Below are 13,657 nucleotides of genomic sequence, written 5' to 3' on the forward strand. Positions count from 1 at the left end.
GTCTCCAAGTCCAATGATTTATCCTAAGAGCTTCATAAACAAACATAATAATTGAGAAATACTTACATGAGACTTCTATTACATTACAAATGAAATAAAAAATAAGTTTTCATGTCTTGAAGCTTGATCTTCATCCAAGTTCTAGTCATTCGTCATTTTGCTTGTTTTCTTCATGACTTTTAAACTTAAACGTGGTACATTATGCTTGTAAGAGATAATACAAGTAAATTCACTTGAAAGCACAATTAGATTCATTAATTTGTCATTATCAAAACGAGATTAAATCTTGTTAGGCTAACATATTTTACTATGCATTACGACCTATTAATTATTAATAAAATATAATTAAATTCTAAAATGAATAAAAAAAACTATCTATAAATTTAAATTAATATTAAATAAATCAAAATTTTTAATTAGTGATTAATATTATTTTTAACGTAAATTAATATGATAATCATATGTTATAAATATACATTAATAACAAGATTGTTGTTAATTAATTAATAATATTATACAATTTTATTCAATGGAAAATATTTAAATTTTAATTAGAAAAATAATATAATTATCATTTATATTTTTAACTATACAAATATTAATATCTTTATTTAAAATATATTTTAAAATACATATTAGGTATTAAAATTCAATTTTGGATTAAACAAGAACTATTTATTATTTTAAATTAACACTAAATAAATTAAAATTTTAAATTTAATTAATAATATTTTTTATTATAATTCAGTTTGATAATAATATATTTTAAATATACATTAATAACAAGATTATTATTAAATAAAAACAATAATATTATTTTTTTAATAAAAAATATTTAAATTTTATTAATAAATAATTAAAATAATTTTTATTGAAATTTTTAATTAAAAATATTAATACTTGTATTTTAGATATATTTAAAAAATCTATAATACTATATAATAAAAATAAATATCACTTATTTTAAATACAAACTACTTATAACTTTCAATATTTCTCTAGTTCACCACATATTATCAGTATTTTTTAAATTCAAATATTTTTTTTCTACATAAATAGTCCAGAACGACTTTTAATAGTTTAAGATCGTGATGATTCATGAGGGTCAAATGCGTTTTGGTAATTAAACTAGACCCAGAAATTGGTCCAAAAGATAAAGCCGCAAAAACATGTGGCTGCTGGGATTCGAGCCCAGGTCTCCACGGCCACAACGTGGAATTCTTACCACTAAACTACAGCCACCTGTTGTTTGTGCTTCTTATTTTTTTATTTGTACTAAATATGATCAGACCAATCTCTCAGAAATCAGAAGTGCAATGTCACGTCTGATGCAATAATATATATTATATTTTTTCGTAGCAAAAAGCATATGTATGTTGTATTTGGTATCCAAACAAAAAGTACAATATAGATGGGATATAACACATTATAGATTATATATATATATATATGTGCGCGCGCTTACTAGTACAATATAATTTAACCGTTTAATCAGATATAAACTCCAAAATTTGGCAACAATTTTCATATCTTAAATATTTTCCTTAAACCTAACTTTTACAAAAAAAGAAAAAAAAAATTAAGACCTCATTTAGAATTTGAAAAAAAAAATGAAAAATATAAATATAAATAAATTTATTAAAAACACAATTCTTATTTAGGACCAATTGCTTTAATTTCACTATGTCATAAATTCGGTTCTAATTGTTCAAATAACTTCATTTAGTTCTCGCATTATTTTTTGGTACATAATTATGAAAAAATTCATATGCATTGGAGCAATATGTTTTTATTTATATATTTTTTGAAAAAGTAATTGCTCTAAAGAACTATAAGTTGAATAATAATAATTTAGTATTTTTTGTTAAAATATTGAAGGCAAAATTGTGCAATTTTTGCAGAAAAAGTGAATTAAAAACTATTACTTTTAAATAGAACTATAATTTATTTATTTTTTTACTTTCCATGGAAAAATTGTCTAAAAAGTAAATCTTATTTTACACAATTGAACAAACCACATGTGAAAATTAAAAGATGTTAGTGGTTAATTTCTAAAAGCTTTAATCACATAACTAAGTATTAAAAAATGAAATATGATAATTATTTTTTTGTTAGAATTATCATGTGGAAAAAAATTAAAAAATAAAAGCAAAAACAAAAATAAATGTGTGTCTGAGAATAGATATTTTAGATTTTGAATTTGAATTTATATAAATTTGAACAAAATTTAATGCACTTCGTGTTATGTTTTGTCCAAATCATACAAATCAAATCAAAATCTAAGGTGCGAAATCAAAATATTGTCATTTACTAAAGATAAAAACAAAAGAAACTTTAGATATTTTATTAGTTTGTATAATTATGCAATGCACATAATATAATTAGATGTAACATTCATAAAACTAATGTTTTTTGATATTTTAGATTAGGGGTCTACATGGGTCAGGTTAGGTTGGATTGGGTCTAAAATTTCAACTAATCCAATATTGTCGGTTTAATAAAAAGTCAATCTTAAGTTGAACCATCGATGATGTGATTTGGATCGATTTGATTATTGGGTAGATTAAATTAGATTAATAGTTTAACTTATTTAAAAACGAAGTAGGAAAAAAATACATAAAAGAATATATATATATATATATATATATATAAGAGAGTTTTGTCAACATATATATGTGTTATGTTGAAACTCTACTTATACTAATGTCATTCAAGTTAAATGAAAAATTATCAATCTATCCATAAACCATTTGAAATTGATTTTTGGGTTGGTTCAATTTGGGCTAATCAGATGTTAAAAACCCCTATTTTAGAAGGAAAATGTGAAATAAAAAAAAACATTATTTATCAATTCATAATAATAAACATATATTTTAAAATTTATTCCCTATTCTCTTTTTCGTTTGACTTGCTAGCATGACATTTGCAGTAATTGCGAAAAACATTAGAGTAAAAATTGTGGCTGCTGGGATTCGAGCCCAGGTCTCCACGGCCACAACGTGGAATTCTTACCACTAAACTACAGCCACCCATTGCTTAAAGCTCGAATTACGCAATATTTTATATATGGAAATGCATTTCATGATTTTAAAAATTATTTTCCAACTTGAGTTCTATCGCTTACAAGGCACTGCATTATATGACTAACTGGTTATCTAATATTCAAAATAAACCCCAACTTGTCCAGGTCTTATATTACAAAAATAAAAAAAAATTTATAAATACAACTACATAAAATAAAAAAAATACAATAAAAAACGACAATTAAAGTTCTTCATGTTGGCACTTGCACACACACACAATTTAAATTCAAATTAGAAAAATAAAAATTTAAAACTAATTTAACTACTTAATTTTAATTGAATAAATTTAAATTTGGTTAATCAAATTTAAGTTAGCAAATTAGATTTAATTTTAATTTGTTAATTTGAATTAGATTAGTAAATTAGATTACTCCTTGAGTTCTATAAATAGGAACCTAGGACATGGGAAAAAGGGGAGGAGTGGAAGAAAAGAAGAGAATTTCGTGTTAAGAGAGAGAAAAAAAAAATGTATTTTTCCTAAAAATTCAGGATTAGGAGTGTTTGCGCAATCAGTTTTCCCTAGAGTATCGGAAGATAATTTCTTATCCGATTAAACTGATTTTTTAACAAGTGGTGCCTGACGCATCCTTCTTTACTCTGGACGGTTCAATCGTCATTCGGAGCATGGAAAGCTTCGGTTTTTGACTCGAACGGTAGCTTCATTGCAGCGGCAGCGTGCCTATGCAGTCAATTTGATCTAGATGATTGGGTGATGAATTCTAATCCAATTGAGCTAAATTATTTATAGGTTATATATGACTTACCTTTTTAAATTTTGATTGGTTAGATTGTTATTTAGAGTTTTTTAACTATGGTTTTGTGTCTTGGATATCAGCCTCATGGCAGTAGCAATTTTAGGATTAGACGTGTCTGCGCAATCAATTTGATCCAGACAATTGGATAGTGATTTCTCCTCTAATTATGCTACAATTTTTACAAGTTGTGCATGACTAATCCCTTTTAATTTTGATCGGTTAGATCATTATTTATACCTTTGAAACTTTTATTTTGTGGCTTGGACAACAATCCCATTGTAACAGTAGCTTCAGGATTGGAGGCTTGCACAGTCAGCTTGATTTAGACGATCAGATGGTGATTTCTCATCCGATTGAGCTGAATATTTTACAAGTTGTTTATGATTCCTCCTTCCTAATTCTAATCAAACAGCTTGTTATTTGGAATTTTATAACTTCAAGTTTTTGACTCGGACAATGAGCCTCTTGCAACTGCAGTTTTAGGTAAGAAAAAGTCTTTTAAAGTCCTATATTTTTTTAGAATAAATTATAAAAAATAAAAGGAAGACCCCGGAGAATGACACGTGTCATGGTGACACATGTCATGGTGACGTTGTGCTAATGTCACCCTGTTATAGTACTTTTAAAAATATTAAAAACAAAAAAATAAAAAAAAATGTCACGTGTCACCTTTGTGAATGGACACGTGGCAGCCACTCGTTTAACCTGGTTCATTTTCAATGAACTGGTTCACTCGGTTCACCATTTTATTTATTTATTTATTTATTTTATTGTGTATATTATTTTTTTTAATATTTTTTAGTTTTAAATTTTATAAATTTGAGACAAATAGCAGAAAAAAAAATTAGGAAAATGGTGAAAGTTTTGAAAAAATAATTTTTGAAGTTAGGAAAAATATTTTGAGTTATTTTGACTATGAATAAAAATAGAAAATAAAATACCCAAAAAAAAAACTCTTTAAAAATCCCATAAATTTTTAGAAAAATATTTGACAAATTCCAAAAAGATTTTACAAGGATTTTGAAAAATCTAAGAATGTTTTCTAAGATGATTTTTTATGATTTTCTTGATTTTTGGGTGGGTGTATCCCAATGATTTCAAAAAGGGTAAAGAGGTATTTCAGACTGCACTTATATCAACTCCGATGGGAGGTTTATCTAACGAGATCCTTTCATTAGGAGGTCTTATTAGACATTCCTAAATCGCACTTTGATCTTCATTTTACTTTTTAATTTTTTTATATTTGTTTATTTATTTAGTTTGTTTATTTGTTTATTTTAAAGGAATTAATTAAAGGTCATCAAAATCAATTTAGGGATAGTTCATAACTAATTAGGTCTCATTTGTAGAACGAGTGAGTAGGGGGTGCTAGTACCTTCCCCTCGCATAACCGAACTCCAGATCCCGATTCTGGTAAAAAAACTAAAATAAGGTGTTCTAACTGCACCAAGATAAAAATTAGGTTAATGGCGATTCCATTCAAATTTCAATATCTATTATCACTCACCATTCCGGATCCTTCTCCGGGATGTTGCAACACCATGTTCATCAAAGTTCTAAAGTTTAAACTAGAACATGATAGTATAGTTATTACTTTACATCTAAAAAATACAAAATTGTTGACTTTTTGAGTCCGATCCCTCTTTTGATGCTGACAAAGCACTTGTATCTCATGTGTACATTTAGCATTTTTGAACAGCTTCATGATTCAACACACACATAAGGTAATGGAAATGGAAGTCAAAAGGAACGTAAATATCACACACTCGGGCGCATTCCATGACACTAGAGGAGCAAAAAAAGAAGATACTTAATTTAAGTTGTATATGCATTTAATTTTTATTATTTTGGTCTGTAATAATGCATGCATCTGCATGATATGGATTGATTGCTAAGACAATCGTAGATTGACCTTAGGGCACCTACACTTCATACAAAACCTTTTTCATAAAAAACTAAAATCTTACAAAAGTTTTAACATAACTTTAGGGTCAATATAGGGCTTACAAAGACTTTGATCGACCGATGTTGGATTTTTGGGTTATTTTAATAGTCTTGGTCGACCAATCCATTTCAATTATAAAAACCTTGGTTGACCAAACACACTGTAGGCCAAAAGTCAACTTGTTGACCATACCTTGGGCGACCCACCGTAAAATGAACATATCTTTCTCGGTCGATCGAACCATGACTTTTCTACTATCCCTGGGCAACCAAACTTGTAGTTCAAAAATGACTCGGTTGACCAAACCTGAAAATCGACAAACCGAACCCCTCACCAGGCAAACGAAACCACGAAAGCCTAGGAAATCACTTGGCTCAGCCGACCGACCATTGGCCACGGTCAACTAAACAGGAAATTAGCCTATGTGCCTTTGTGAGTGTTCGGGCGACCGACCCTAGGCATCGGGCAACCGAACCTCTCAAATTGTCGTGCTTTTATCGTGATAATTGGGGGTTAAAATCAGAGACACCTACTAAAACCAGAAATAATCACAGTTTCAGAGAGAGAGAGAGAGAGAGAGAGAGAGAGAGAGAGCGACCAGATGGGGCATTTAAGCTCGAGAGCAAGCTTCTAGAGATCTATAGTGGATGAAAAACCCATGGGTTGAGGAAGCGAGCATACTTGGGAGAGAATCTGCCATACGAATGGGGTTGGGGTTGAAATTTGGGAGGAAAAGAGAGAAGTACTAAACTAATTTTTTAATTATAACACTAGATGTGGACAAGCACTGTAACAGCCTAATTTTCCTTGCCATACTTTTTACTTTTAAAAAAAAAATAATTGTGAAATTTCACTACTCTGATAAATCAAACCCTCATCATGGTCTAGATATGACCCATGAAAATCTGAGACTCAACATACAACCTAAGCAGCGAGAAGTTGATTTCATATAACCATAACCATATACATATATGCAATACTAGAGTGTCAGAATATGTCCCAAAATATACAACCACAACTATTCCCAAGGATTCCTCCAACTGAAATCATGATAGCACAAGAACAATCTCTCAAAAACTTAACCCCATAAATAGGGCAGTACTGTAACCCCCTCTATCTGCGAACCTAATCTGCTCGCCTAGCTGGATCACCTGAAAAATTGTTAAATCACTAGGATGAGACAACACTCAGTAAGACGAAATATGCTGTTGCGAGTGTATGAAAAATGAGTTACATATTGTGTAATCTGATTAGGAAAATACCATAAATAACTGCATCTGAGAAAGCATGTATAAATGACGTATAGTATATCTTATACCTATGTTACTTAACATAATCATCTTTATGCATTTTCTATTCATAATACTTCTAATATTCATAGATACGTCTACTGATACTGGAAATCTAATTATACATATAATAACTGAGAAAACCTCCCTGGATGGATAACTGTATGTCATGATTTAACCCCTCATGAAAGGGTTGTGCGGCCCATAGGCGGGACCTATCATTGGCTGGCCTACCAGGATAAGTAACTATGCTCCGAAAGTCTGATCGGCCTCTTCAACCCTAACTGACGGGGAGCCTTTCCACTACGTAGGCACGATCGACTGCTATAAATCCACATACTATCTGAGTTATGTGGTTGCACTCTGAACTGTAAATAGCTACGGTACCGTGCTCTGTAAACTGATCTGTAATGGTCCATCGGGGTTTGATAATATATAATACATTTCTATATAAAATTATCTATTTTACCATGATTCTGTATCAACTGAATTAACCATAACGCTGTAATAAACTGTATTTCGATATCAACTGTATTTTTGTATGTCATGGTTCTATAAAATTGTATAATCATGGTACTATGAAAACTGTAAAAACATATTCCTGTCTATATGTACTGTAAATCATAATCCTAAAAATACTATAAAAACATCTTTCTGTATATATTTGGTAAATCATGATTCTATAAATACTATGTAGTCATAGCTTTGTAATAAACTGTATAATCTATATAACATGATCCTGTAAATACTATTCAACCGTAGTTCTGTAAAAACTGTGTAGAATTCTTTATTATATCTATATTCTCATGCCACACAATATTTAAAAAACTCATTAAACATAATCTATAAAATTGTATAATTTCCTACTCTCAAAAGCCATAAACATATACTATATTTTATGGCAAAAATCTTTATTTAAACTGGGATAACATATTTCCCTTACCTGACTACTGGAAAGCCCCTAGTATGACTGGTCCTATACCCGTAGGGTTCCCTGTTAAACACCCTGAAAACAACATCTCCCAGAACAAAATTTCAGTATTTCCGTGTGTACTACATTTCTTATAATTATGATAAAGACAAATTTTTAATAAAAGGTATTTCCTTGAATTTGGGATGGAATTCAAGTTAATCCCATTGACGATTCACTCTAGGAGACTTGAAGAGAACTTCCCCAGGAGTGTCATGGTGGCTTCAGATCGTCGATCCGGAAAAGAATGAACCTAGAAACTTAGATAGAAGGGTGGGAAACCGAAGAGGAAAGATAAAATACCATTTTTTCCAACATTCCGCACTGAAATCTGAGTTTAGGGCTATTTATACACTAGTCTTCATTGACGAGCCACATCACTTCGTCGACAAGGTCAAGAAGAAAGTTCGTTGACGAAGGCTCATTCCTCATCAACGAAATTTAGAGCTGAAAATAGCCTCTCAGTATCTTCTTATAAACGAGACGCATGTTCCTGTCGACGAACCCTTTAAGTGCGCTCGTCGATGAACGTCCTGTATTTGTCGACGAGACCCTGTTTAATTCCTAATTTAATTCCTTCTTCTCTCCTTTTCCTATTATTAAATTATGAAAATTATGTGGGTCTCTACAAGCACGATGCGCATACACCACAACTTTAGAGTAATAATTGTTTATTATCGATCTATAAGTATAATGTACTAAAATAAATTAATAAACAAAATAACTACTAATAAAATAAAATATTTTTCTTTATCAACATCAATCCTACGACCAAGATAAGTATTCTAGACTTGAGTAGACATTCTAGGGGTTGGGGAAGGACTCGGAGTTCGGCCCTTTGGAATAGTGTTTGGTCACACAAAGTAGGGTCTAAGGTGAGCCTAACCTAACTAAGTTCCAAATATCCAAGATTCAGAATCTATGTAGGTTGTTTTGGACCAATTAGTCGACTGTTTGGGGTAATTAGTCGACTATTTGGGTTAATTAGTTGACTGTTTAGGGCAATTAGTCGACTGTTTTAGACAGTACTGAAATCCTACTAGCTGCTGGGCAATTTCACCTGCGAACGCCCTTCCATATTTAGGGCACAACTTTTTCTAAAGAACTCCAAATAAGGCGATCTTGATATCAAAAGAAAGTTAAGAAAAATTTCCACAACTTTTGTGTTTAATCTTTTTTAAGATGGGAATTTTTTTATAAAGAAAATTGCACATCAATTTAGTGGCAAAAAAAAAAAAAGGAAGATGTTGGGACTTAGAGGGTTCGCCTAATTCGACCAAAGCTCTTATACCAAGATGGTGTAGGATGGGAATGGTCAACCTATGTCCTATGGTTTCAACCCTCACACAAGCACATACATTCAAAACATGTTGATTTAAGAATTTAATTAACCAACATAAACACCATAAGTCATGCTATCTTTCACAAGTTGTCAGAATTTTGAAAAGGTGTATGTGTTTGTCTAGAAAATAAGTCCCAAGTGTTTACTGATCAAGGAATCTAGTTTTGTGCGGAAGATGTTAATTTCAAAATCAAGATTACTTGTGTAATGACTTGCTTAATTTATTACATAATCAACCATATTAAATACCCTGATACCATTTACTTATAACATAACAAAGTCAACCCGAACCTGTGGGTAGCGGGGACACACCTGTCATACACAGCAGGCACCTAAGCAGCAGTAAATATAAATATCATTCACTTAACCATAGAATACAATATACCAGAGTTTCCTACATTCCACCATATTTCTGTAGTTATACATGTACAATCCTCAAAAATACCAAAAGATAAAACTAGGATTTAACATAAAAAACCAGTTGATCCTAACTTAAAAACTCACCCTCCTAACGGGGTAGTAAAACTACCTCAATGACGCGGAGCTTGGTCAGCTTGTCTTTATGGGTTCCCTGAAATGGTTTAAGTTGGGGTGAGACACCTCTCAGTAAGGGAAATAAACTAAATACAGTTGTGTTGGCAACATGAATATTTGTATGCTATAATAAATATACAGTACATATTACATGCTTGAAAATACTGATAAAATCATAATTGAATAAACATGCAATTTCATAGTTATACTACATCATATTGTATCTCACTGTTCATAAAATCATCTGATATAACTAATAGTTTTGAAATTTACCCAAGATGAATAGCTAACTGATGTCATGTATTACCCCCCATGACGGGTTGTGTAGCCTGAAGGCAGGACCCAACAATGGCTAGTCGACCACTACCGAGCCAAAAATATCTGTAAGTACAATGGGCCCGTCACACCTTGGTCCGGACTGCTAGGTGTACGTCTATAATTCTACACTGAAGCTGTCACGACCCACTCATTTTCTACACATTTTTTTTTTTACAATATCAACATCAAACATCATAACTCAGCAAGTCACAATCCACCTGGACCTGTGGGTACCAGGGATACATCAGAACATATAGTAGAAGCCTACGCAGCAGAAAGTATAAAATCATATACATCTCGTCATAATGTACAATACATCATATTAGAGTACTACAAACACTATCTCTAAGGAACAATTCCCACAAAAATCCTAACTGTCCCTACCAAAAACTTACCCTTCCAAAGAGGGCAAACACTACTCTAGATCAGTGGGGCTTTTCCCGCTCTCCTATCAGGGGCTCGTGAAAAATGTATAAGATTTAGGGGTGAGACACCTCTCAGTAAGGGAAATAAACTAATACTAGTGTGTGGCAACATGAGTATACCGTGTTCTACATATACCATACATATCATATCCAGTACTGTTTATCAAATCTGGGAAAACATAAGTACAACAAAACATGACAGCACATACTGCATTTTCATAAACGTTTCTCATCTCATATCGTAATAATAATATCATAAAACCATCCTGGTAGGTCAGCTGGCTGTTGTCATGTATTACCCCCACATGACTAGATTGTGTGGCCTGAAGGGGGGACCTGACAATGGTTGGCCGACCATTGCCAAGTCAATAGTCTAGTCTGTAGGTTCGATGGGTCTACCTAGACTAGTCTGTACACCAGGGGCGATAACAGCACATTTCATGAACATAACCACATCGACCATCCAATCTCACACCACTCCGTACAGCGGCGTTAACACGGATATCATGATCACGAGGACCATGGACACATAGCAACGGTACCGTGCAAGTGCTAGCCTAGACCAAGCCAACCAGGTTCTGATATCATATACATATACTAAAACCGTGATATATAAATATCTCATATCATTTATTTTCACACCAATCATATCATTTCACATATATACGTGTATCATGAAAATCGTCGGCTCGTACGCCGGTATTACACATTTTATCATAGCTCGGCCCGTACGCCAGCTACACATAGCACAACCCGTATGCTGGCAAACAGTAATCACATAGCACGGCTCGTACGCCGGCAAATCATATCTCATAGCATGGCCTGTACGCCAGTAATCACATAACACGGCCCGTATGCTGGCAAATCACATAGCACGGCCCGTACACCAGTTTTTCATCATAAAAATCCATATCATTCACATTCCCAGAAAACAGCATTTCACAACATTTTTACTCATGCCACACAGTAGATTTTTCACATATTCAACATACGATCATTTTCACAGTATTTTGCAAATATAAGACATATATATATATATATATATATATATATATATATATATATATATATATATATAAGCATTTTCCAAACAGTACTAGCTTAGTTTATCCCCTTACCTGATTCTTGGAAAGCCCCTAATAAAACTGCCTCGCACCCGCAGGGTTCCTAACTCAACACCTTGAAAATGAAAACTCACAAAATTAAACTTTAGTATTTCAACGTATATAACATTTCTTTTAACTATCATTAAGTCAAATTCGGCTTAAGAGCTTTACCTCAACTCAGGGATGTTTTCCTACGTTCCCAATCAACACCCTTGGAAACGAAAACCCCCAGTATTAAACTTCAGTATTTTCATGCGCACAACATTTCTTATAACTAGCGCAAGACCAAATATGGCTTAAAAAGCCTTACCTCAACTTTGGGATGATTTCCAACTAGCTTTCTCCCACAATTCGCTCCAGTAGATTTGGAGAGAACTCCGCCAGGAGCATCGTGGTGACTTCGGATTGTCGATCCGACGTATATCTGGCCCAAAAATGATGGGAGAGAGAGAGAGAGAGAGAGAGAGAGAGCCGAAGGGGAGAGAGAGAGAAAGAGTGTTAGCTTCTTCAAGAAGCTCAAAAATCTGGATTTCTCATATTTATAGAACAGCGGATTTCATCGACGAGCCCGACCTTTATCGACAAGTCCTTCACAAATTTCGTTGACGAGACCTTGTATTCGTCGACGAAATTCAGACTGCCTCAGAACCCCTCTCGGTATTTTCTTGTCGACGAAATTCTTAAAGCCTTCGTCGATGAAACCCTGTGTTTGTTGACGAAGCTTGGCAGCTTCCTTCTGTTTCTTTTTCCTATTCCCCTTTCTTTGTTATTTTTATTTTTATTCATAAATATATTATTATTAATATTAATTAAATATATTATTATTATTATTATTATTTTATATACATATATATATTAAATCACCTTAAGCTTCTTTGAAGCTTCAGGTGAGTTCTGTTAATTTGAATTCATGCCCCCACCCCCCAGTATTATCTTCATCTTCTTCTTTTCTTTTCTTTTCTTTTCTCTGTAACTCTCTCTCTCTCTCTCTCTCTCTCTCTCTCTCTCTCTCTCTCTCTCTCTCTCTCTCTCTCCTCGCGTTCTCTCTCCCTCTCTCCTCAATTTCGTGGCGGATTTTTGCCCGATCGAAAATTCGAAGATACCACTGGACTCCATTCGCCGCTACCGTCATTTTTACCGGAGCGGATCGGTGGTAGGATCTGCATAGGCGTATTCCCTGGGGTAAGCCATTTTTTCCTTTTTCTTTAATTTCTTGCAAAATATAAGCCCAATTGACGAACGAACACTACCACGAGAATTTAGGGATGATTCTCTACAAGTTTAGTAGGACGGAATTCTCGTGGAGGTGTCGGGCCAAAACCCCAAATTTGGGGTGCAGGGGTTATTAAGGGGCTTATTTTTAATTAATTAGTATTAATTTAGAAATGCTAAAATATTGAGCATTTGGGGCTGAAGTTGGATTTTTGAAATTTAGGACCCAGGTGAGCGCCGCGGGTGTAATTTTGGGACCCGCAGGCAAAATTTAGAAAATTAAGTGGGAGTGTTAAATAATAGTTTAAATATTAATTTGAGGTATATGGAGTCTAGGGAAGGCTGGATGGGTATTATTTTGGAGAGATAGATTAATTAATTTGGGGGAAAAAGCAAATTGCAGGAGTTGAATTTCAGGCGCCAAGGGCGTAGAATTTGGGATTCTAAGGAGACTCTCAGTAAGTCAGGTAAGGGGAATAAATTATAGCAGTGTTTTTAGAATTATTATTTGAATGAATATGTGAAATTGAGCATATGATATTTTGTCTGAAAATTATTAGGATATAAATATCAGATAAATTGTATGGCATTTGAGTAATTGTAAATTTGATATTTTGGAGTGTAAAATATAATAATGTGTAATTTCTGAGAAAATATTGAAATGAGAATTACTGATCT

General features: G+C 32.6%; 2 non-coding genes across 2 annotated transcripts; both read right to left on the reverse strand.

Annotated features, from left to right (window-relative positions):
- Positions 1 to 1,170: 1,170 nt before the first annotated feature.
- On the reverse strand, positions 1,171 to 1,242 carry TRNAH-GUG (transfer RNA histidin (anticodon GUG)). Its single transcript has one exon. It is a non-coding gene; the product is annotated as a tRNA-His (tRNA).
- Positions 1,243 to 2,957: 1,715 nt separating this feature from the next.
- Positions 2,958 to 3,029, reverse strand: TRNAH-GUG (transfer RNA histidin (anticodon GUG)). Its single transcript has one exon. It is a non-coding gene; the product is annotated as a tRNA-His (tRNA).
- Between the last annotated feature and the right edge of the window lie 10,628 nt (positions 3,030 to 13,657).

Source organism: Malania oleifera, chromosome 2, assembly GCF_029873635.1.
Source record: "Malania oleifera isolate guangnan ecotype guangnan chromosome 2, ASM2987363v1, whole genome shotgun sequence".
Classification (NCBI taxonomy): domain Eukaryota; kingdom Viridiplantae; phylum Streptophyta; class Magnoliopsida; order Santalales; family Ximeniaceae; genus Malania; species Malania oleifera.